At 46.1% G+C, this 23,347-nt stretch overlaps 7 non-coding genes and 1 pseudogene across 7 annotated transcripts; all 8 read right to left on the bottom strand.

The window, feature by feature from the left end:
- Window positions 1–3,966: 3,966 nt before the first annotated feature.
- Window positions 3,967–4,157, bottom strand: LOC130338884 (U2 spliceosomal RNA). Its single transcript, XR_008879349.1, has one exon. It is a non-coding gene; the product is annotated as a U2 spliceosomal RNA (small nuclear RNA).
- A 2,091-nt stretch (window positions 4,158–6,248) lies between these two features.
- Window positions 6,249–6,439, bottom strand: LOC130338883 (U2 spliceosomal RNA). Its single transcript, XR_008879348.1, has one exon. It is a non-coding gene; the product is annotated as a U2 spliceosomal RNA (small nuclear RNA).
- Window positions 6,440–8,525: 2,086 nt separating this feature from the next.
- On the bottom strand, window positions 8,526–8,716 carry LOC130338882 (U2 spliceosomal RNA). The gene has a single exon (XR_008879347.1). It is a non-coding gene; the product is annotated as a U2 spliceosomal RNA (small nuclear RNA).
- Window positions 8,717–10,790: 2,074 nt separating this feature from the next.
- On the bottom strand, window positions 10,791–10,981 carry LOC130338880 (U2 spliceosomal RNA). The gene has a single exon (XR_008879346.1). It is a non-coding gene; the product is annotated as a U2 spliceosomal RNA (small nuclear RNA).
- Window positions 10,982–13,059: 2,078 nt separating this feature from the next.
- On the bottom strand, window positions 13,060–13,249 carry LOC130338866 (U2 spliceosomal RNA). Its single transcript, XR_008879337.1, has one exon. It is a non-coding gene; the product is annotated as a U2 spliceosomal RNA (small nuclear RNA).
- A 2,069-nt stretch (window positions 13,250–15,318) lies between these two features.
- Window positions 15,319–15,509, bottom strand: LOC130338878 (U2 spliceosomal RNA). The gene has a single exon (XR_008879344.1). It is a non-coding gene; the product is annotated as a U2 spliceosomal RNA (small nuclear RNA).
- Window positions 15,510–17,587: 2,078 nt separating this feature from the next.
- LOC130338877 (U2 spliceosomal RNA) lies at window positions 17,588–17,778 on the bottom strand. The gene has a single exon (XR_008879343.1). It is a non-coding gene; the product is annotated as a U2 spliceosomal RNA (small nuclear RNA).
- A 2,064-nt stretch (window positions 17,779–19,842) lies between these two features.
- Window positions 19,843–20,014, bottom strand: LOC130338871 (U2 spliceosomal RNA; annotated as a pseudogene).
- Window positions 20,015–23,347: the final 3,333 nt, after the last annotated feature.

Genomic DNA, 23,347 nt, shown 5'->3' with positions numbered 1-23,347 from the left:
AGATGCTTCTGAAATTGAACTCTCTCCTCAACACATCATTCCTCCTGACTGCCTGATTTCCACTTCTCCAGCCTCCATCAGGCAAACTCCTCCAGGAAAGACCTTTGTTTCTCCACGCCAACGCCTCGGAATCCTCAAATGGGGTCACTCCTCCCATCTCGCAGGTCATGCGGGCATCAAGAAATCTGTGCAACTCATCTCTCGCTTCTATTGGTGGCCGACTCTAGAGACTGATGTGGTGGACTTTGTGCGAGCCTGCACTATCTGTGCCCGGGATAAGACTCCTCGCCAGAAGCCCGCTGGTTTTCTTCTTCCTTTGCCTGTTCCCGAACAACCTTGGTCTCTGATTGGTATGGATTTTATTACTGACTTACCCCCATCCCATGGCAACACTGTTATTTGGGTGGTCGTTGATCGATTCTCCAAAATGGCACATTTCATCCCTCTTCCTGGTCTTCCTTCAGCGCCTCAGTTGGCTAAACAATTTTTTGTACACATTTTTCGTCTTCACGGGTTGCCTACGCAGATCGTCTCGGATAGAGGCGTCCAATTTGTGTCTAAATTCTGGAGGGCTCTCTGTAAACAACTCAAGATTAAATTAAATTTTTCTTCTGCATACCATCCTCAATCCAATGGACAAGTAGAAAGAATTAACCAGATCTTGGGTGACTATTTACGACATTTTGTTTCCTCCCGCCAGGATGACTGGGCAGATCTTCTACCTTGGGCCGAATTCTCGTATAATTTCAGAATCTCTGAATCTTCCTCCAAATCCCCGTTTTTCGTGGTGTACGGCCGTCACCCTCTTCCCCCCCTCCCTACCCCCTTGCCCTCTGGTCTGCCCGCTGTGGATGAAATTTCCCGTGATCTTTCCATCATATGGAGAGAGACCCAAAATTCTCTCTTACAGGCTTCTTCACGCATGAAGAGATTCGCGGATAAGAAAAGAAGAGCTCCTCCCATTTTTTCCCCTGGAGACAAGGTATGGCTCTCCGCCAAATATGTCCGCTTCCGTGTCCCTAGCTATAAGTTGGGACCACGCTATCTTGGTCCTTTCAAAATTTTGCGCCAGATTAATCCTGTCTCTTACAAACTTCTTCTTCCTCCTTCTCTTCGTATTCCTAATGCCTTTCATGTTTCTCTTCTTAAACCACTTATCATTAACCGTTTCTCTCCCAAATCTGTTCCCCCCACTCCTGTCTCCGGCTCCTCGGACATCTTCTCCGTCAAAGAAATTTTAGCATCTAAAAAGGTCAGAGGGAAAACCTTCTTTTTAGTGGATTGGGAGGGTTGTGGTCCAGAAGAGAGGTCCTGGGAACCTGAGGACAATATCCTGGACAAAAGTCTGGTCCTCAGGTTCTCAGGCTCCAAGAAGAGGGGGAGACCCAAGGGGGGGGGTACTGTTACGCCGAGCGCTCCGGGTCCCCGCTCCTCCCCGGAGCGCTCGCTACACTCCTCTCACTGCAGCGCTCCGGTCGGTTCCACGGACCCGGGGCGCTGCGATACCGCCTCTGGCCGGGATGCGATTCGCGATGCGGGTAGCGCCCGCTCGCGATGCGCACCCCGGCTCCCGTACCTGACTCGCTCTCCGTCAGTTCTGTCCCGGCGCGCGCGGCCCCGCTCCCTAGGGCGCGCGCGCGCCGGGTCTTTGCGATTTAAAGGGCCACTGCGCCGCTGATTGGCGCAGTGGTTCCAATTAGTGTTTACACCTGTGCACTTCCCTATATCACCTCACTTCCCCTTCACTCCCTCGCCGGATCTTGTTGCCTTAGTGCCAGTGAAAGCGTTTCCTTGTGTGTTCCTAGCCTGTGTTCCAGACCTCCTGCCGTTGCCCCTGACTACGATCCTTGCTGCCTGCCCCGACCTTCTGCTACGTCCGACCTTGCTTCTGTCTACTCCCTTGTACCGCGCCTATCTTCAGCAGCCAGAGAGGTTGAGCCGTTGCTAGGGGATACGACCTGGTCACTACCGCCGCAGCAAGACCATCCCGCTTTGCGGCGGGCTCTGGTGAAAACCAGTAGTGACTTAGAACCGATCCTCTAGCACGGTCCACGCCAATCCCTCTCTGGCACAGAGGATCCACTACCTGCCAGCCGGCATCGTGACACCCGGATTTGCCAGGAACCCTTCTTACTCCTCCTACTTGCATGTGACACTGGGCTTAGGATCTGCATAGGAAACACACACACAAGCACACACCTACCTTTGTTGCCTGCAGATGCCTCCTTGGCTGTCCCCAAACGGTATCAAACCAACACCCACGGGAAGCTGTAAGCATAGAGGACATGCCTGCACCCCATTGGACTTACCTGTGTGGGTTAAATCCGGGTTATTTGACAACCTATGGCGGTGATGGTTCTGCTCAGGCAGAGCAGTGCTGATGCTCCTCATAAAGCTGTCGCTGCTGTGAAGGTTCTAGGTGACATCACAAATCCCTATGGTTACATACACAACAAAGCTGGGTTGTTGTTGTTTACACTCTGCAAGGCCTGTGGAAGTGAGTGACATCATAGCACTGTAGTTCTGAGGGTTCTAGATGGATGCAACAATCTCCTGTTGCTTCTATGAAGGCCATAATAGACGACATCACCAAACAGCTCCATAGTCACATACACAGCAAAGGAGAGATGTTGTTTACACCTAGTGATGTCAGTGGTATTGAGTGACATCACAGCACAGTGCTAAGGCTCCTGGGCCTGGACACAGCAGCGGCTGCAATATCTCAACGGAGAATACGTTTATATATATGTGTGTGTGTGCGCGTATATATATATATATATATATATATATATATATATATATATATATATATTTCTCCGCCGAAATCACTTTTAAACCCATTTCCACCTTTTTTTCCCTTCTCTTCCTCTTACTTTTTTTTCACGTTTTTTTACGTTTTTCTCCTTTTCGCCTCTTTTCTGGGCGTATTATTCTTCTTTTTCTTCTTTTTTTTCGTCTAATGCATACCCCATCAGTGCAGCAATGCTTATTCAATACCGCCAGCAGATGGAGACACTGGGGGATAATTTTCTAAGGATTTATACTGATTTTTCCTGTCTGAATTTGTCGCACAGAAAGTTGCAGGCCAAATATGTGTGACATTTCTGCGACTTTAGCTTCTAGAGCATTTTTACAACATTATACATAGGTGCTGAATACATAAAAAGCGACTGTTCAGCGACAGACAAGTCGCATCGGCTGAAAGTAGGCCAGAATGTCAGTCCATGTTGGAGCAGGTTTAGATACAGTCTAAAGTATAGATCTCAAAGTCTGTGCACAGAATTTAGCAAGGGCCTCGCACCTTCTGATGCATCAGGTAGGTGCACAATAGCATAGCCTAACCCTCTGTACTTTGGTCTATATTGATGCGGGACATAGACAGCCAGCTGATGACCAATCCATTAGTGCAATGGATGGCTGGAAGCATTTGTCTTTGCCTTTGCAATACCACAGAAGCAATGCATGGTCAATGTACAGCAATGACACACCTGTGTGAACAGCCAGGAGACCCCCCCCCCCCCATGTTATGTTACATAGTTACATAGTTAGTACGGTCGAAAAAAGACATATGTCCATCAAGTTCAACCAGGGAATTAAGGGGTAGGGGTGTGGCGCGATATTGGGGAAGGGATGAGATTTTATATTTCTTCATAAGCATTAATCTTATTTTGTCAATTAGGAACATTCAGCACCCACCCGCTATCAAGGCAGCTGCCTATCATGTCATGCCCTACCTGCACAGGTGTGCTGGCTACTCAAATGATCCAATTAAGGAGGCCATTTAGTCAGCAGCAGCAGAAGTCCTGTGCCTGGACGCTCCAACAGCGGCCAGACACAAGCAGAAGCAGCAGAAGCAGCAGCAGCACCACCTTTTGTTTTTTGGCTGCAGCAGCAGCAAGGCCCACAGGGCTGGCCAGCAAGCAGGTAGCAATGAAAGTAGGAATCTTTCTTTTTAACCCTGTAAGGGGGTGGTGCACTGTACCCGAAGATACTGCCATATCGGGTCAATGCATAGGGCGACGGAAGCAAGCTTCGAAATCGGCCCCCGTTCTCAAAAATCCATTTAATATATGGTCCCCAGATAGGGGACGTATCAGATATTAAACTGATAAGAACAGATACTACACTTGATCTTAGCCAAAAGGCCGAGAAGCGATAACCGTGAAAGGGGCGGGCCCAACAAGGTCCCCTTCATGGGCACTATCACTGCTTGCTGTCAGGGAGGCTGCCAGACAATTTTCCATGCACACTCTGGGCTGGGGGGCAGTCAACCACCAGTACACACAGCAGAACCTAAACCCATACCATTATTGCTAAGCAGCAAGACAGGGGCCCATTGCACTCCCACGGGGCCTTTTTAAATGCAATCCATAACCCGGATTTGCCAGGAACCCTTCTTACTCCTCCTACTTGCATGTGACACTGGGCTTAGGATCTGCATAGGAAACACACACACAAGCACACACCTACCTTTGTTGCCTGCAGATGCCTCCTTGGCTGTCCCCAAACGGTATCAAACCAACACCCACGGGAAGCTGTAAGCATAGAGGACATGCCTGCACCCCATTGGACTTACCTGTGTGGGTTAAATCCGGGTTATTTGACAACCTATGGCGGTGATGGTTCTGCTCAGGCAGAGCAGTGCTGATGCTCCTCATAAAGCTGTCGCTGCTGTGAAGGTTCTAGGTGACATCACAAATCCCTATGGTTACATACACAACAAAGCTGGGTTGTTGTTGTTTACACTCTGCAAGGCCTGTGGAAGTGAGTGACATCATAGCACTGTAGTTCTGAGGGTTCTAGATGGATGCAACAATCTCCTGTTGCTTCTATGAAGGCCATAATAGACGACATCACCAAACAGCTCCATAGTCACATACACAGCAAAGGAGAGATGTTGTTTACACCTAGTGATGTCAGTGGTATTGAGTGACATCACAGCACAGTGCTAAGGCTCCTGGGCCTGGACACAGCAGCGGCTGCAATATCTCAACGGAGAATACGTTTATATATATGTGTGTGTGTGCGCGTATATATATATATATATATATATATATATATATATATATATATATATATATATATATTTCTCCGCCGAAATCACTTTTAAACCCATTTCCACCTTTTTTTCCCTTCTCTTCCTCTTACTTTTTTTTCACGTTTTTTTACGTTTTTCTCCTTTTCGCCTCTTTTCTGGGCGTATTATTCTTCTTTTTCTTCTTTTTTTTCGTCTAATGCATACCCCATCAGTGCAGCAATGCTTATTCAATACCGCCAGCAGATGGAGACACTGGGGGATAATTTTCTAAGGATTTATACTGATTTTTCCTGTCTGAATTTGTCGCACAGAAAGTTGCAGGCCAAATATGTGTGACATTTCTGCGACTTTAGCTTCTAGAGCATTTTTACAACATTATACATAGGTGCTGAATACATAAAAAGCGACTGTTCAGCGACAGACAAGTCGCATCGGCTGAAAGTAGGCCAGAATGTCAGTCCATGTTGGAGCAGGTTTAGATACAGTCTAAAGTATAGATCTCAAAGTCTGTGCACAGAATTTAGCAAGGGCCTCGCACCTTCTGATGCATCAGGTAGGTGCACAATAGCATAGCCTAACCCTCTGTACTTTGGTCTATATTGATGCGGGACATAGACAGCCAGCTGATGACCAATCCATTAGTGCAATGGATGGCTGGAAGCATTTGTCTTTGCCTTTGCAATACCACAGAAGCAATGCATGGTCAATGTACAGCAATGACACACCTGTGTGAACAGCCAGGAGACCCCCCCCATGTTATGTTACATAGTTACATAGTTAGTACGGTCGAAAAAAGACATATGTCCATCAAGTTCAACCAGGGAATTAAGGGGTAGGGGTGTGGCGCGATATTGGGGAAGGGATGAGATTTTATATTTCTTCATAAGCATTAATCTTATTTTGTCAATTAGGAACATTCAGCACCCACCCGCTATCAAGGCAGCTGCCTATCATGTCATGCCCTACCTGCACAGGTGTGCTGGCTACTCAAATGATCCAATTAAGGAGGCCATTTAGTCAGCAGCAGCAGAAGTCCTGTGCCTGGACGCTCCAACAGCGGCCAGACACAAGCAGAAGCAGCAGAAGCAGCAGCAGCACCACCTTTTGTTTTTTGGCTGCAGCAGCAGCAAGGCCCACAGGGCTGGCTAGCTGGCTAGCCAGCAAGCAGGTAGCAATGAAAGTAGGAATCTTTCTTTTTAACCCTGTAAGGGGGTGGTGCACTGTACCCGAAGATACTGCCATATCGGGTCAATGCATAGGGCGACGGAAGCAAGCTTCGAAATCGGCCCCCGTTCTCAAAAATCCATTTAATATATGGTCCCCAGATAGGGGACGTATCAGATATTAAACTGATAAGAACAGATACTACACTTGATCTTAGCCAAAAGGCCGAGAAGCGATAACCGTGAAAGGGGCGGGCCCAACAAGGTCCCCTTCATGGGCACTATCACTGCTTGCTGTCAGGGAGGCTGCCAGACAATTTTCCATGCACACTCTGGGCTGGGGGGCAGTCAACCACCAGTACACACAGCAGAACCTAAACCCATACCATTATTGCTAAGCAGCAAGACAGGGGCCCATTGCACTCCCACGGGGCCTTTTTAAATGCAATCCATAACCCGGATTTGCCAGGAACCCTTCTTACTCCTCCTACTTGCATGTGACACTGGGCTTAGGATCTGCATAGGAAACACACACACAAGCACACACCTACCTTTGTTGCCTGCAGATGCCTCCTTGGCTGTCCCCAAACGGTATCAAACCAACACCCACGGGAAGCTGTAAGCATAGAGGACATGCCTGCACCCCATTGGACTTACCTGTGTGGGTTAAATCCGGGTTATTTGACAACCTATGGCGGTGATGGTTCTGCTCAGGCAGAGCAGTGCTGATGCTCCTCATAAAGCTGTCGCTGCTGTGAAGGTTCTAGGTGACATCACAAATCCCTATGGTTACATACACAACAAAGCTGGGTTGTTGTTGTTTACACTCTGCAAGGCCTGTGGAAGTGAGTGACATCATAGCACTGTAGTTCTGAGGGTTCTAGATGGATGCAACAATCTCCTGTTGCTTCTATGAAGGCCATAATAGACGACATCACCAAACAGCTCCATAGTCACATACACAGCAAAGGAGAGATGTTGTTTACACCTAGTGATGTCAGTGGTATTGAGTGACATCACAGCACAGTGCTAAGGCTCCTGGGCCTGGACACAGCAGCGGCTGCAATATCTCAACGGAGAATACGTTTATATATATGTGTGTGTGTGCGCGTATATATATATATATATATATATATATATATATATATATATATATATATATTTCTCCGCCGAAATCACTTTTAAACCCATTTCCACCTTTTTTTCCCTTCTCTTCCTCTTACTTTTTTTTCACGTTTTTTTACGTTTTTCTCCTTTTCGCCTCTTTTCTGGGCGTATTATTCTTCTTTTTCTTCTTTTTTTTCGTCTAATGCATACCCCATCAGTGCAGCAATGCTTATTCAATACCGCCAGCAGATGGAGACACTGGGGGATAATTTTCTAAGGATTTATACTGATTTTTCCTGTCTGAATTTGTCGCACAGAAAGTTGCAGGCCAAATATGTGTGACATTTCTGCGACTTTAGCTTCTAGAGCATTTTTACAACATTATACATAGGTGCTGAATACATAAAAAGCGACTGTTCAGCGACAGACAAGTCGCATCGGCTGAAAGTAGGCCAGAATGTCAGTCCATGTTGGAGCAGGTTTAGATACAGTCTAAAGTATAGATCTCAAAGTCTGTGCACAGAATTTAGCAAGGGCCTCGCACCTTCTGATGCATCAGGTAGGTGCACAATAGCATAGCCTAACCCTCTGTACTTTGGTCTATATTGATGCGGGACATAGACAGCCAGCTGATGACCAATCCATTAGTGCAATGGATGGCTGGAAGCATTTGTCTTTGCCTTTGCAATACCACAGAAGCAATGCATGGTCAATGTACAGCAATGACACACCTGTGTGAACAGCCAGGAGACCCCCCCCCATGTTATGTTACATAGTTACATAGTTAGTACGGTCGAAAAAAGACATATGTCCATCAAGTTCAACCAGGGAATTAAGGGGTAGGGGTGTGGCGCGATATTGGGGAAGGGATGAGATTTTATATTTCTTCATAAGCATTAATCTTATTTTGTCAATTAGGAACATTCAGCACCCACCCGCTATCAAGGCAGCTGCCTATCATGTCATGCCCTACCTGCACAGGTGTGCTGGCTACTCAAATGATCCAATTAAGGAGGCCATTTAGTCAGCAGCAGCAGAAGTCCTGTGCCTGGACGCTCCAACAGCGGCCAGACACAAGCAGAAGCAGCAGAAGCAGCAGCAGCACCACCTTTTGTTTTTTGGCTGCAGCAGCAGCAAGGCCCACAGGGCTGGCTAGCTGGCTAGCCAGCAAGCAGGTAGCAATGAAAGTAGGAATCTTTCTTTTTAACCCTGTAAGGGGGTGGTGCACTGTACCCGAAGATACTGCCATATCGGGTCAATGCATAGGGCGACGGAAGCAAGCTTCGAAATCGGCCCCCGTTCTCAAAAATCCATTTAATATATGGTCCCCAGATAGGGGACGTATCAGATATTAAACTGATAAGAACAGATACTACACTTGATCTTAGCCAAAAGGCCGAGAAGCGATAACCGTGAAAGGGGCGGGCCCAACAAGGTCCCCTTCATGGGCACTATCACTGCTTGCTGTCAGGGAGGCTGCCAGACAATTTTCCATGCACACTCTGGGCTGGGGGGCAGTCAACCACCAGTACACACAGCAGAACCTAAACCCATACCATTATTGCTAAGCAGCAAGACAGGGGCCCATTGCACTCCCACGGGGCCTTTTTAAATGCAATCCATAACCCGGATTTGCCAGGAACCCTTCTTACTCCTCCTACTTGCATGTGACACTGGGCTTAGGATCTGCATAGGAAACACACACACAAGCACACACCTACCTTTGTTGCCTGCAGATGCCTCCTTGGCTGTCCCCAAACGGTATCAAACCAACACCCACGGGAAGCTGTAAGCATAGAGGACATGCCTGCACCCCATTGGACTTACCTGTGTGGGTTAAATCCGGGTTATTTGACAACCTATGGCGGTGATGGTTCTGCTCAGGCAGAGCAGTGCTGATGCTCCTCATAAAGCTGTCGCTGCTGTGAAGGTTCTAGGTGACATCACAAATCCCTATGGTTACATACACAACAAAGCTGGGTTGTTGTTGTTTACACTCTGCAAGGCCTGTGGAAGTGAGTGACATCATAGCACTGTAGTTCTGAGGGTTCTAGATGGATGCAACAATCTCCTGTTGCTTCTATGAAGGCCATAATAGACGACATCACCAAACAGCTCCATAGTCACATACACAGCAAAGGAGAGATGTTGTTTACACCTAGTGATGTCAGTGGTATTGAGTGACATCACAGCACAGTGCTAAGGCTCCTGGGCCTGGACACAGCAGCGGCTGCAATATCTCAACGGAGAATACGTTTATATATATGTGTGTGTGTGCGCGTATATATATATATATATATATATATATATATATATATATATATATTTCTCCGCCGAAATCACTTTTAAACCCATTTCCACCTTTTTTTCCCTTCTCTTCCTCTTACTTTTTTTTCACGTTTTTTTACGTTTTTCTCCTTTTCGCCTCTTTTCTGGGCGTATTATTCTTCTTTTTCTTCTTTTTTTTCGTCTAATGCATACCCCATCAGTGCAGCAATGCTTATTCAATACCGCCAGCAGATGGAGACACTGGGGGATAATTTTCTAAGGATTTATACTGATTTTTCCTGTCTGAATTTGTCGCACAGAAAGTTGCAGGCCAAATATGTGTGACATTTCTGCGACTTTAGCTTCTAGAGCATTTTTACAACATTATACATAGGTGCTGAATACATAAAAAGCGACTGTTCAGCGACAGACAAGTCGCATCGGCTGAAAGTAGGCCAGAATGTCAGTCCATGTTGGAGCAGGTTTAGATACAGTCTAAAGTATAGATCTCAAAGTCTGTGCACAGAATTTAGCAAGGGCCTCGCACCTTCTGATGCATCAGGTAGGTGCACAATAGCATAGCCTAACCCTCTGTACTTTGGTCTATATTGATGCGGGACATAGACAGCCAGCTGATGACCAATCCATTAGTGCAATGGATGGCTGGAAGCATTTGTCTTTGCCTTTGCAATACCACAGAAGCAATGCATGGTCAATGTACAGCAATGACACACCTGTGTGAACAGCCAGGAGACCCCCCCCCCCCATGTTATGTTACATAGTTACATAGTTAGTACGGTCGAAAAAAGACATATGTCCATCAAGTTCAACCAGGGAATTAAGGGGTAGGGGTGTGGCGCGATATTGGGGAAGGGATGAGATTTTATATTTCTTCATAAGCATTAATCTTATTTTGTCAATTAGGAACATTCAGCACCCACCCGCTATCAAGGCAGCTGCCTATCATGTCATGCCCTACCTGCACAGGTGTGCTGGCTACTCAAATGATCCAATTAAGGAGGCCATTTAGTCAGCAGCAGCAGAAGTCCTGTGCCTGGACGCTCCAACAGCGGCCAGACACAAGCAGAAGCAGCAGCAGCAGCACCACCTTTTGTTTTTTGGCTGCAGCAGCAAGGCCCACAGGGCTGGCTAGCTGGCTAGCCAGCAAGCAGGTAGCAATGAAAGTAGGAATCTTTCTTTTTAACCCTGTAAGGGGGTGGTGCACTGTACCCGAAGATACTGCCATATCGGGTCAATGCATAGGGCGACGGAAGCAAGCTTCGAAATCGGCCCCCGTTCTCAAAAATCCATTTAATATATGGTCCCCAGATAGGGGACGTATCAGATATTAAACTGATAAGAACAGATACTACACTTGATCTTAGCCAAAAGGCCGAGAAGCGATAACCGTGAAAGGGGCGGGCCCAACAAGGTCCCCTTCATGGGCACTATCACTGCTTGCTGTCAGGGAGGCTGCCAGACAATTTTCCATGCACACTCTGGGCTGGGGGGCAGTCAACCACCAGTACACACAGCAGAACCTAAACCCATACCATTATTGCTAAGCAGCAAGACAGGGGCCCATTGCACTCCCACGGGGCCTTTTTAAATGCAATCCATAACCCGGATTTGCCAGGAACCCTTCTTACTCCTCCTACTTGCATGTGACACTGGGCTTAGGATCTGCATAGGAAACACACACACAAGCACACACCTACCTTTGTTGCCTGCAGATGCCTCCTTGGCTGTCCCCAAACGGTATCAAACCAACACCCACGGGAAGCTGTAAGCATAGAGGACATGCCTGCACCCCATTGGACTTACCTGTGTGGGTTAAATCCGGGTTATTTGACAACCTATGGCGGTGATGGTTCTGCTCAGGCAGAGCAGTGCTGATGCTCCTCATAAAGCTGTCGCTGCTGTGAAGGTTCTAGGTGACATCACAAATCCCTATGGTTACATACACAACAAAGCTGGGTTGTTGTTGTTTACACTCTGCAAGGCCTGTGGAAGTGAGTGACATCATAGCACTGTAGTTCTGAGGGTTCTAGATGGATGCAACAATCTCCTGTTGCTTCTATGAAGGCCATAATAGACGACATCACCAAACAGCTCCATAGTCACATACACAGCAAAGGAGAGATGTTGTTTACACCTAGTGATGTCAGTGGTATTGAGTGACATCACAGCACAGTGCTAAGGCTCCTGGGCCTGGACACAGCAGCGGCTGCAATATCTCAACGGAGAATACGTTTATATATATGTGTGTGTGTGCGCGTATATATATATATATATATATATATATATATATATATATATATATATATTTCTCCGCCGAAATCACTTTTAAACCCATTTCCACCTTTTTTTCCCTTCTCTTCCTCTTACTTTTTTTTCACGTTTTTTTACGTTTTTCTCCTTTTCGCCTCTTTTCTGGGCGTATTATTCTTCTTTTTCTTCTTTTTTTTCGTCTAATGCATACCCCATCAGTGCAGCAATGCTTATTCAATACCGCCAGCAGATGGAGACACTGGGGGATAATTTTCTAAGGATTTATACTGATTTTTCCTGTCTGAATTTGTCGCACAGAAAGTTGCAGGCCAAATATGTGTGACATTTCTGCGACTTTAGCTTCTAGAGCATTTTTACAACATTATACATAGGTGCTGAATACATAAAAAGCGACTGTTCAGCGACAGACAAGTCGCATCGGCTGAAAGTAGGCCAGAATGTCAGTCCATGTTGGAGCAGGTTTAGATACAGTCTAAAGTATAGATCTCAAAGTCTGTGCACAGAATTTAGCAAGGGCCTCGCACCTTCTGATGCATCAGGTAGGTGCACAATAGCATAGCCTAACCCTCTGTACTTTGGTCTATATTGATGCGGGACATAGACAGCCAGCTGATGACCAATCCATTAGTGCAATGGATGGCTGGAAGCATTTGTCTTTGCCTTTGCAATACCACAGAAGCAATGCATGGTCAATGTACCAGCAATGACACACCTGTGTGAACAGCCAGGAGACCCCCCCCATGTTATGTTACATAGTTACATAGTTAGTACGGTCGAAAAAAGACATATGTCCATCAAGTTCAACCAGGGAATTAAGGGGTAGGGGTGTGGCGCGATATTGGGGAAGGGATGAGATTTTATATTTCTTCATAAGCATTAATCTTATTTTGTCAATTAGGAACATTCAGCACCCACCCGCTATCAAGGCAGCTGCCTATCATGTCATGCCCTACCTGCACAGGTGTGCTGGCTACTCAAATGATCCAATTAAGGAGGCCATTTAGTCAGCAGCAGCAGAAGTCCTGTGCCTGGACGCTCCAACAGCGGCCAGACACAAGCAGAAGCAGCAGCAGCAGCACCACCTTTTGTTTTTTGGCTGCAGCAGCAGCAAGGCCCACAGGGCTGGCTAGCTGGCTAGCCAGCAAGCAGGTAGCAATGAAAGTAGGAATCTTTCTTTTTAACCCTGTAAGGGGGTGGTGCACTGTACCCGAAGATACTGCCATATCGGGTCAATGCATAGGGCGACGGAAGCAAGCTTCGAAATCGGCCCCCGTTCTCAAAAATCCATTTAATATATGGTCCCCAGATAGGGGACGTATCAGATATTAAACTGATAAGAACAATACTACACTTGATCTTAGCCAAAAGGCCGAGAAGCGATAACCGTGAAAGGGGCGGGCCCAACAAGGTCCCCTTCATGGGCACTATCACTGCTTGCTGTCAGGGAGGCTGCCAGACAATTTTCCATGCACACTCTGGGCTGGGGGCAGTCAACCACCAGTACACACAGCAGAACCTAAACCCATACCATTATTGCTAAGCAGCAAGACAGGGGCCCATTGCACTCCCACGGGGCCTTTTTAAATGCAATCCATAACCCGGATTTGCCAGGAACCCTTCTTACTCCTCCTACTTGCATGTGACACTGGGCTTAGGATCTGCATAGGAAACACACACACAAGCACACACCTACCTTTGTTGCCTGCAGATGCCTCCTTGGCTGTCCCCAAACGGTATCAAACCAACACCCACGGGAAGCTGTAAGCATAGAGGACATGCCTGCACCCCATTGGACTTACCTGTGTGGGTTAAATCCGGGTTATTTGACAACCTATGGCGGTGATGGTTCTGCTCAGGCAGAGCAGTGCTGATGCTCCTCATAAAGCTGTCGCTGCTGTGAAGGTTCTAGGTGACATCACAAATCCCTATGGTTACATACACAACAAAGCTGGGTTGTTGTTGTTTACACTCTGCAAGGCCTGTGGAAGTGAGTGACATCATAGCACTGTAGTTCTGAGGGTTCTAGATGGATGCAACAATCTCCTGTTGCTTCTATGAAGGCCATAATAGACGACATCACCAAACAGCTCCATAGTCACATACACAGCAAAGGAGAGATGTTGTTTACACCTAGTGATGTCAGTGGTATTGAGTGACATCACAGCACAGTGCTAAGGCTCCTGGGCCTGGACACAGCAGCGGCTGCAATATCTCAACGGAGAATACGTTTATATATATGTGTGTGTGTGCGCGTATATATATATATATATATATATATATATATATATATATATATATATATTCTCCGCCGAAATCACTTTTAAACCCATTTCCACCTTTTTTTCCCTTCTCTTCCTCTTACTTTTTTTTCACGTTTTTTTACGTTTTTCTCCTTTTCGCCTCTTTTCTGGGCGTATTATTCTTCTTTTTCTTCTTTTTTTCGTCTAATGCATACCCCATCAGTGCAGCAATGCTTATTCAATACCGCCAGCAGATGGAGACACTGGGGGATAATTTTCTAAGGATTTATACTGATTTTTCCTGTCTGAATTTGTCGCACAGAAAGTTGCAGGCCAAATATGTGTGACATTTCTGCGACTTTAGCTTCTAGAGCATTTTTACAACATTATACATAGGTGCTGAATACATAAAAAGCGACTGTTCAGCGACAGACAAGTCGCATCGGCTGAAAGTAGGCCAGAATGTCAGTCCATGTTGGAGCAGGTTTAGATACAGTCTAAAGTATAGATCTCAAAGTCTGTGCACAGAATTTAGCAAGGCCTCGCACCTTCTGATGCATCAGGTAGGTGCACAATAGCATAGCCTAACCCTCTGTACTTTGGTCTATATTGATGCGGGACATAGACAGCCAGCTGATGACCAATCCATTAGTGCAATGGATGGCTGGAAGCATTTGTCTTTGCCTTTGCAATACCACAGAAGCAATGCATGGTCAATGTACAGCAATGACACACCTGTGTGAACAGCCAGGAGACCCCCCCCATGTTATGTTACATAGTTACATAGTTAGTACGGTCGAAAAAAGACATATGTCCATCAAGTTCAACCAGGGAATTAAGGGGTAGGGGTGTGGCGCGATATTGGGGAAGGGATGAGATTTTATATTTCTTCATAAGCATTAATCTTATTTTGTCAATTAGAACATTCAGCACCCACCCGCTATCAAGGCAGCTGCCTATCATGTCATGCCCTACCTGCACAGGTGTGCTGGCTACTCAAATGATCCAATTAAGGAGGCCATTTAGTCAGCAGCAGCAGAAGTCCTGTGCCTGGACGCTCCAACAGCGGCCAGACACAAGCAGAAGCAGCAGCAGCAGCACCACCTTTTGTTTTTTGGCTGCAGCAGCAAGGCCCACAGGGCTGGCTAGCTGGCTAGCCAGCAAGCAGGTAGCAATGAAAGTAGGAATCTTTCTTTTTAACCCTGTAAGGGGGTGGTGCACTGTACCCGAAGATACTGCCATATCGGGTCAATGCATAGGGCGACGGAAGCAAGCTTCGAAATCGGCCCCCGTTCTCAAAAATCCATTTAATATATGGTCCCCAGATAGGGGACGTATCAGATATTAAACTGATAAGAACAGATACTACACTTGATCTTAGCCAAAAGGCCGAGAAGCGATAACCGTGAAAGGGGCGGGCCCAACAAGGTCCCCTTCATGGGCACTATCACTGCTTGCTGTCAGGGAGGCTGCCAGACAATTTTCCATGCACACTCTGGGCTGGGGGGCAGTCAACCACCAGTACACACAGCAGAACCTAAACCCATACCATTATTGCTAAGCAGCAAGACAGGGGCCCATTGCACTCCCACGGGGCCTTTTTAAATGCAATCCATAACCCGGATTTGCCAGGAACCCTTCTTACTCCTCCTACTTGCATGTGACACTGGGCTTAGGATCTGCATAGGAAACACACACACAAGCACACACCTACCTTTGTTGCCTGCAGATGCCTCCTTGGCTGTCCCCAAACGGTATCAAACCAACACCCACGGGAAGCTGTAAGCATAGAGGACATGCCTGCACCCCATTGGACTTACCTGTGTGGGTTAAATCCGGGTTATTTGACAACCTATGGCGGTGATGGTTCTGCTCAGGCAGAGCAGTGCTGATGCTCCTCATAAAGCTGTCGCTGCTGTGAAGGTTCTAGGTGACATCACAAATCCCTATGGTTACATACACAACAAAGCTGGGTTGTTGTTGTTTACACTCTGCAAGGCCTGTGGAAGTGAGTGACATCATAGCACTGTAGTTCTGAGGGTTCTAGATGGATGCAACAATCTCCTGTTGCTTCTATGAAGGCCATAATAGACGACATCACCAAACAGCTCCATAGTCACATACACAGCAAAGGAGAGATGTTGTTTACACCTAGTGATGTCAGTGGTATTGAGTGACATCACAGCACAGTGCTAAGGCTCCTGGGCCTGGACACAGCAGCGGCTGCAATATCTCAACGGAGAATACGTTTATATATATGTGTGTGTGTGCGCGTATATATATATATATATATATATATATATATATATATATATATATATATATATTTCTCCGCCGAAATCACTTTTAAACCCATTTCCACCTTTTTTTCCCTTCTCTTCCTCTTACTTTTTTTTCACGTTTTTTTACGTTTTTCTCCTTTTCGCCTCTTTTCTGGGCGTATTATTCTTCTTTTTCTTCTTTTTTTTCGTCTAATGCATACCCCATCAGTGCAGCAATGCTTATTCAATACCGCCAGCAGATGGAGACACTGGGGGATAATTTTCTAAGGATTTATACTGATTTTTCCTGTCTGAATTTGTCGCACAGAAAGTTGCAGGCCAAATATGTGTGACATTTCTGCGACTTTAGCTTCTAGAGCATTTTTACAACATTATACATAGGTGCTGAATACATAAAAAGCGACTGTTCAGCGACAGACAAGTCGCATCGGCTGAAAGTAGGCCAGAATGTCAGTCCATGTTGGAGCAGGTTTAGATACAGTCTAAAGTATAGATCTCAAAGTCTGTGCACAGAATTTAGCAAGGGCCTCGCACCTTCTGATGCATCAGGTAGGTGCACAATAGCATAGCCTAACCCTCTGTACTTTGGTCTATATTGATGCGGGACATAGACAGCCAGCTGATGACCAATCCATTAGTGCAATGGATGGCTGGAAGCATTTGTCTTTGCCTTTGCAATACCACAGAAGCAATGCATGGTCAATGTACAGCAATGACACACCTGTGTGAACAGCCAGGAGACCCCCCCCATGTTATGTTACATAGTTACATAGTTAGTACGGTCGAAAAAAGACATATGTCCATCAAGTTCAACCAGGGAATTAAGGGGTAGGGGTGTGGCGCGATATTGGGGAAGGGATGAGATTTTATATTTCTTCATAAGCATTAATCTTATTTTGTCAATTAGGAACATTCAGCACCCACCCGCTATCAAGGCAGCTGCCTATCATGTCATGCCCTACCTGCACAGGTGTGCTGGCTACTCAAATGATCCAATTAAGGAGGCCATTTAGTCAGCAGCAGCAGAAGTCCTGTGCCTGGACGCTCCAACAGCGGCCAGACACAAGCAGAAGCAGCAGCAGCAGCACCACCTTTTGTTTTTTGGCTGCAGCAGCAAGGCCCACAGGGCTGGCTAGCTGGCTAGCCAGCAAGCAGGTAGCAATGAAAGTAGGAATCTTTCTTTTTAACCCTGTAAGGGGGTGGTGCACTGTACCCGAAGATACTGCCATATCGGGTCAATGCATAGGGCGACGGAAGCAAGCTTCGAAATCGGCCCCCGTTCTCAAAAATCCATTTAATATATGGTCCCCAGATAGGGGACGTATCAGATATTAAACTGATAAGAACAGATACTACACTTGATCTTAGCCAAAAGGCCGAGAAGCGATAACCGTGAAAGGGGCGGGCCCAACAAGGTCCCCTTCATGGGCACTATCACTGCTTGCTGTCAGGGAGGCTGCCAGACAATTTTCCATGCACACTCTGGGCTGGGGGGCAGTCAACCACCAGTACACACAGCAGAACCTAAACCCATACCATTATTGCTAAGCAGCAAGACAGGGGCCCATTGCACTCCCACGGGGCCTTTTTAAATGCAATCCATAACCCGGATTTGCCAGGAACCCTTCTTACTCCTCCTACTTGCATGTGACACTGGGCTTAGGATCTGCATAGGAAACACACACACAAGCACACACCTACCTTTGTTGCCTGCAGATGCCTCCTTGGCTGTCCCCAAACGGTATCAAACCAACACCCACGGGAAGCTGTAAGCATAGAGGACATGCCTGCACCCCATTGGACTTACCTGTGTGGGTTAAATCCGGGTTATTTGACAACCTATGGCGGTGATGGTTCTGCTCAGGCAGAGCAGTGCTGATGCTCCTCATAAAGCTGTCGCTGCTGTGAAGGTTCTAGGTGACATCACAAATCCCTATGGTTACATACACAACAAAGCTGGGTTGTTGTTGTTTACACTCTGCAAGGCCTGTGGAAGTGAGTGACATCATAGCACTGTAGTTCTGAGGGTTCTAGATGGATGCAACAATCTCCTGTTGCTTCTATGAAGGCCATAATAGACGACATCACCAAACAGCTCCATAGTCACATACACAGCAAAGGAGAGATGTTGTTTACACCTAGTGATGTCAGTGGTATTGAGTGACATCACAGCACAGTGCTAAGGCTCCTGGGCCTGGACACAGCAGCGGCTGCAATATCTCAACGGAGAATACGTTTATATATATGTGTGTGTGTGCGCGTATATATATATATATATATATATATATATATATATATATTTCTCCGCCGAAATCACTTTTAAACCCATTTCCACCTTTTTTTCCCTTCTCTTCCTCTTACTTTTTTTTCACGTTTTTTTACGTTTTTCTCCTTTTCGCCTCTTTTCTGGGCGTATTATTCTTCTTTTTCTTCTTTTTTTTCGTCTAATGCATACCCCATCAGTGCAGCAATGCTTATTCAATACCGCCAGCAGATGGAGACACTGGGGGATAATTTTCTAAGGATTTATACTGATTTTTCCTGTCTGAATTTGTCGCACAGAAAGTTGCAGGCCAAATATGTGTGACATTTCTGCGACTTTAGCTTCTAGAGCATTTTTACAACATTATACATAGGTGCTGAATACATAAAAAGCGACTGTTCAGCGACAGACAAGTCGCATCGGCTGAAAGTAGGCCAGAATGTCAGTCCATGTTGGAGCAGGTTTAGATACAGTCTAAAGTATAGATCTCAAAGTCTGTGCACAGAATTTAGCAAGGGCCTCGCACCTTCTGATGCATCAGGTAGGTGCACAATAGCATAGCCTAACCCTCTGTACTTTGGTCTATATTGATGCGGGACATAGACAGCCAGCTGATGACCAATCCATTAGTGCAATGGATGGCTGGAAGCATTTGTCTTTGCCTTTGCAATACCACAGAAGCAATGCATGGTCAATGTACAGCAATGACACACCTGTGTGAACAGCCAGGAGACCCCCCCCATGTTATGTTACATAGTTACATAGTTAGTACGGTCGAAAAAAGACATATGTCCATCAAGTTCAACCAGGGAATTAAGGGGTAGGGGTGTGGCGCGATATTGGGGAAGGGATGAGATTTTATATTTCTTCATAAGCATTAATCTTATTTTGTCAATTAGGAACATTCAGCACCCACCCGCTATCAAGGCAGCTGCCTATCATGTCATGCCCTACCTGCACAGGTGTGCTGGCTACTCAAATGATCCAATTAAGGAGGCCATTTAGTCAGCAGCAGCAGAAGTCCTGTGCCTGGACGCTCCAACAGCGGCCAGACACAAGCAGAAGCAGCAGCAGCAGCACCACCTTTTGTTTTTTGGCTGCAGCAGCAAGGCCCACAGGGCTGGCTAGCTGGCTAGCCAGCAAGCAGGTAGCAATGAAAGTAGGAATCTTTCTTTTTAACCCTGTAAGGGGGTGGTGCACTGTACCCGAAGATACTGCCATATCGGGTCAATGCATAGGGCGACGGAAGCAAGCTTCGAAATCGGCCCCCGTTCTCAAAAATCCATTTAATATATGGTCCCCAGATAGGGGACGTATCAGATATTAAACTGATAAGAACAGATTTTTTTTTTTTAAGTTAGCCCTCAGAACTCACTCAGAGTTCCAAGATCTTATTTGGAACTCAATTTTGTGTTCATCATCAGGTAACATGTTTTTATTTCTTTTCTTAAACACTAATGAAACAAAATAGAACATTTAAAAACAAAATAAGAAACAACATAAAATAGCAAAACCAAACATTACTTTCTAATTAAGCAAAACCAAATTAGAAGGTCATCCCCTTCCTCCATGCAAACACCATTAGAAAGTCTATCAGTCCTCGACTGATATTGCCATTTGCTATATCTTTCTTAACTTGAGACGCCAACCAGCCTGGAATTTTATACGTTTCAACAAAACGGTTCATGTCTGCCTTGAAAGAAAAATAGACTTTATCCCGAGCTTCTTCCTCCCGGTTCTTCAAGCCTATCTTTAGATCCATCATATCTTTGTCAAACGTTTTTCTTTCTGCTTCCGACAAATTTTCCAACAAACCACCAAGCACACCAAAATACTGCACTGGCACATACACTTCCTCCTCTCTCTTCTTCTTCTGCTCTGTAGGTCTTCTAGTTGGAACCTTCTCCACTTCTGGTTCTTTCACTTCAGCTGGTTCCTCTCTGCTTCTTTTTACAGCTTCCTTTTTCTCTGAATTTTTCTCAGACTTTTTCTTAGGACACGAGCCAAGAAGATGGCCCTCCTCACCACACAGATGGCATTTCCTTTTCTTTTGACAATTTTCCACGTCGTGACCCTCCTCTTGACACTTGAAACACCACAAAAACGTGCAATCCTCCTTTCTGTGACCGTACTGTTTACATTTGCGGCAAAAATCTTGCATGCCAGAAAAATACAGATCCCCGTTCACAGAACCAATTTTAAACCGTCCTGGGGGGATCACTAACTTGCCATCTGCCATTTTAAATTTCACATGGAACCTCCACTTGGTGGTCCATAGTCCATATTGATTAAATACCTTGCCTTTAGGCAGAACACTGTCACAGAATCGAGACAAAAAGGTAACGATATCCTCCTCCGAAGTATATGGGCTATACATCCTTATAGTCACCAATCGTTCTCTACGTGGGAAATGTGGAACTATCTCCACCCCTTCCAAAACCGGACATACCTTCTTTTGCTGCAATATGTTCCAAAATGACTCATAGTCCTCTTCAGAAGCCAGCACCACGTCGTAGTATCCACTTCTGGGAAACTCAAGCATGGATAGGATTTGCTCCCTCTTGACTTCCAGCAACTTAAACAGCACTTCTTCCACGACAAAGACAAGGCCTCTTTCCTTCTTCCGGACATCGAGCAGGGAAATACGAACTCCATTCCGAAGTCTCGCAAAAGGCGGCACGCCTTCCGAAGAAAAACCGCAATCTTCCTCCATGTCCATGATGTCCAGACACCTCCCCCACCGAAGTAGGTAGGTGGGGATCGCCTCCCGTTGTCTGGGGACTAAGCCGGCTCCCTGATAGCAGCAGGGGGGTGAAGTCCCTCCGTTAAGAAGGACGATCCCCCCAGGCAAAGGAGCCGGGTACCCCAGACACCCTCTGGCCAGACCAAGTGAGCAGAACTACACTCGATCTTAGCCAAAAGGCCGAGAAGCGATAACCGTGAAAGGGGCGGGCCCAACAAGGTCCCCTTCATGGGCACTATCACTGCTTGCTGTCAGGGAGGCTGCCAGACAATTTTCCATGCACACTCTGGGCTGGGGGGCAGTCAACCACCAGTACACACAGCAGAACCTAAACCCATACCATTATTGCTAAGCAGCAAGACAGGGGCCCATTGCACTCCCACTGGGCCTTTTTAAATGCAATCCATAACCCGGATTTGCCAGGAACCCTTCTTACTCCTCCTACTTGCATGTGACACTGGGCTTAGGATCTGCATAGGAAACACACACACAAGCACACACCTACCTTTGTTGCCTGCAGATGCCTCCTTGGCTGTCCCCAAACGGTATCAAACCAACACCCACGGGAAGCTGTAAGCATAGAGGACATGCCTGCACCCCATTGGACTTACCTGTGTGGGTTAAATCCGGGTTATTTGACAACCTATGGCGGTGATGGTTCTGCTCAGGCAGAGCAGTGCTGATGCTCCTCATAAAGCTGTCGCTGCTGTGAAGGTTCTAGGTGACATCACAAATCCCTATGGTTACATACACAACAAAGCTGGGTTGTTGTTGTTTACACTCTGCAAGGCCTGTGGAAGTGAGTGACATCATAGCACTGTAGTTCTGAGGGTTCTAGATGGATGCAACAATCTCCTGTTGCTTCTATGAAGGCCATAATAGACGACATCACCAAACAGCTCCATAGTCACATACACAGCAAAGGAGAGATGTTGTTTACACCTAGTGATGTCAGTGGTATTGAGTGACATCACAGCACAGTGCTAAGGCTCCTGGGCCTGGACACAGCAGCGGCTGCAATATCTCAACGGAGAATACGTTTATATATATGTGTGTGTGTGCGCGTATATATATATATATATATATATATATATATATATATATTTCTCCGCCGAAATCACTTTTAAACCCATTTCCACCTTTTTTTCCCTTCTCTTCCTCTTACTTTTTTTTCACGTTTTTTTACGTTTTTCTCCTTTTCGCCTCTTTTCTGGGCGTATTATTCTTCTTTTTCTTCTTTTTTTTCGTCTAATGCATACCCCATCAGTGCAGCAATGCTTATTCAATACCGCCAGCAGATGGAGACACTGGGGGATAATTTTCTAAGGATTTATACTGATTTTTCCTGTCTGAATTTGTCGCACAGAAAGTTGCAGGCCAAATATGTGTGACATTTCTGCGACTTTAGCTTCTAGAGCATTTTTACAACATTATACATAGGTGCTGAATACATAAAAAGCGACTGTTCAGCGACAGACAAGTCGCATCGGCTGAAAGTAGGCCAGAATGTCAGTCCATGTTGGAGCAGGTTTAGATACAGTCTAAAGTATAGATCTCAAAGTCTGTGCACAGAATTTAGCAAGGGCCTCGCACCTTCTGATGCATCAGGTAGGTGCACAATAGCATAGCCTAACCCTCTGTACTTTGGTCTATATTGATGCGGGACATAGACAGCCAGCTGATGACCAATCCATTAGTGCAATGGATGGCTGGAAGCATTTGTCTTTGCCTTTGCAATACCACAGAAGCAATGCATGGTCAATGTACAGCAATGACACACCTGTGTGAACAGCCAGGAGACCCCCCCCATGTTATGTTACATAGTTACATAGTTAGTACGGTCGAAAAAAGACATATGTCCATCAAGTTCAACCAGGGAATTAAGGGGTAGGGGTGTGGCGCGATATTGGGGAAGGGATGAGATTTTATATTTCTTCATAAGCATTAATCT

This window comes from Hyla sarda, unplaced genomic scaffold (assembly GCF_029499605.1).
Source record: "Hyla sarda isolate aHylSar1 unplaced genomic scaffold, aHylSar1.hap1 scaffold_531, whole genome shotgun sequence".
Lineage (NCBI taxonomy): Eukaryota > Metazoa > Chordata > Amphibia > Anura > Hylidae > Hyla > Hyla sarda.
Note: the sequence above shows the minus strand (reverse complement) of the source record. Positions and strands in the feature narration are given on the sequence as shown.